This window comes from Nanorana parkeri, unplaced genomic scaffold, assembly GCF_000935625.1.
Source record: "Nanorana parkeri isolate BGI_ZX_2015 unplaced genomic scaffold, ASM93562v1 scaffold367, whole genome shotgun sequence".
Taxonomy (NCBI): domain Eukaryota; kingdom Metazoa; phylum Chordata; class Amphibia; order Anura; family Dicroglossidae; genus Nanorana; species Nanorana parkeri.
In genome coordinates this window covers 306,246-308,292 of record NW_017306635.1, presented here as the reverse complement: position 1 = coordinate 308,292, position 2,047 = coordinate 306,246, and positions in this window count along the sequence as shown.

Sequence of the window (2,047 nt, the reverse complement as noted above, 5' to 3'; positions counted from 1 at the left end):
AAGTGTAACTCCAGCCAAAAAAATGTTTTGTTTAGTTTTGGATAGCATACGGAAGGGTTTACCCCCTGTAAAGTTTGTTTTGCTGTGTGTGCCCCTGTCCAGAAGATTTCACCTCACTTTCTGTCCCTGTGACAATTGGATTTTGAAAACTTTGGGTTGTCGTGGAAACAAGGATTGGTGATAAAGCTTCAGTGGAGACACCCTTTTCCCATGATCACTCTTACAGGAGTGAATTTCCCTTCATAGGGTTTGATTTCCTCTCACTTCCTGTTGTCTCAAGGACAGGAAGAGAGATTCAATCTTTCTAGTGAGGATACAGACAGCAGTAAAAACCTCACAGTGACCCAGAAGAAGGAGGTGGGCACCCCTTGTCTGCACGTCTAACAAGAGCCAACTTCCTGTAATGTACGTACAGTACTACGATACAGACCCAAAATGGCGGGGACTGCTTGTCTGCACGTACGCAGTAGCATTACAACTACTCCAGCTGTACAGTAATAGCCTCTGTTTGTAAGTAGGAGCCTATGCAAGTCGAATATATATAACTCGGGGACTGCCTGTTTAGTTTGATTTCTCCGTGTTTTATATGAGTTTCCTCTGAATGGCAAAAAAAGATCCTATGAGGTTATTCAGCTTCCAAATTAACCATAGCGTGTATTTGTGATTTTTATGTGGTAGGGACATTAGACTGCAAGCTCCTTTAGATACAGGACCGGATGTTCATGAGCTATGTATTCAGTCAAACATTGTGAAATGAGATGGAACTGTATAAATTTAAATGAAACCGACCTAATATGTGAGTGGCAGATGAATGTATATGTCATATGCCGTTTTAGTTTACCCACAGTAGAATTAATGAGGAAATGCTAGGGCTTTGTATCTCCTCTTTCTATGCTCCTCAACACACTGTCCTTAATGAACACACATATAAAGGTGTCACTAGTTACTAAGCAACATCCCATATTACAGTGCCAATCAACAATTACCAGAATATTATACATTTACTAAGGGTACCAGCTTTGGCAGGCCAGTGTTGATTTTCAGTCCTCATAGGTATTTGTCAAAAACAAGAGTGACAATACAAATGGAAGTAGAATGGAACAAAGGGTACTGCTGTACCTGTATATATTCGGAGTGTGGTTGGACGGGTTCATAGATGACTTGATAAAAACAGGCAATGCTAAGACATCTGGTGCCCATGGATGCAACTCTACCTACCTCCCCACTTTGATAACCGTCTACTCACTATTTAATATCTTCCCCTTGAGGGTCCTTGGTCACACTGTGGGTCTTTGTTTCTACCCCCTCCTTTCTCTTTTTTCAGCTCACCTCTTTCCTTCTCCTCTCTTACTCTATATCTACTTGGACCAGTCACACATCCGATTAGTCATCCCATCACCTCCTCTTCGCTGGAATAGCTCTTGTTATATGCTTTTGTGTCCCACGCTTCAAGAGGATGAACTGGAACACATACTTTTTTATTATGCCCTTGTTCTCTTGCCTATGAAGTTACTCCTACAGAATCATGCCCCCCTCCTATTTTGTTATATATCTTAACACCAGCTGGGAAGCGGTTAAATCAATGGGTTTAGAACTGCTTTAGATAACCTCTGTGCATTGATATTTTTATTGGGTGAGGATGACAGGGGGTACTGGAACTACTGCAAACTACAAGAGTATAGGCAGCTATCTCCCCACTCATCGTTCTCTGAAATAATGGTCCCATAAATGGGCACCATCAAAAGTAACATGAAGGTTAATGAAAGTATAGAGGCCTCCATTGCTTATCTCTCCTTCCGAAAATACTAATTCTGTAGATGCCACATAGAGGAAAATCAGAAGTTCTAACTTCATTCTAGCTTTGCGTGCTGCATGCTGGCTTTAGGTCAATGGCCTGGAAGTTATAGAAGCCAGAGAGATAGGCAACTGACATTTTTAGAATTCTCTCTTGCAGATTTCCCTTAAGCATTCTGGGTCCACCGAATTCTTTGGTGCTATTTTCCTAAAGCTTACTTTAAACTGCTCATACCCCCCCCCCCCCCCACAA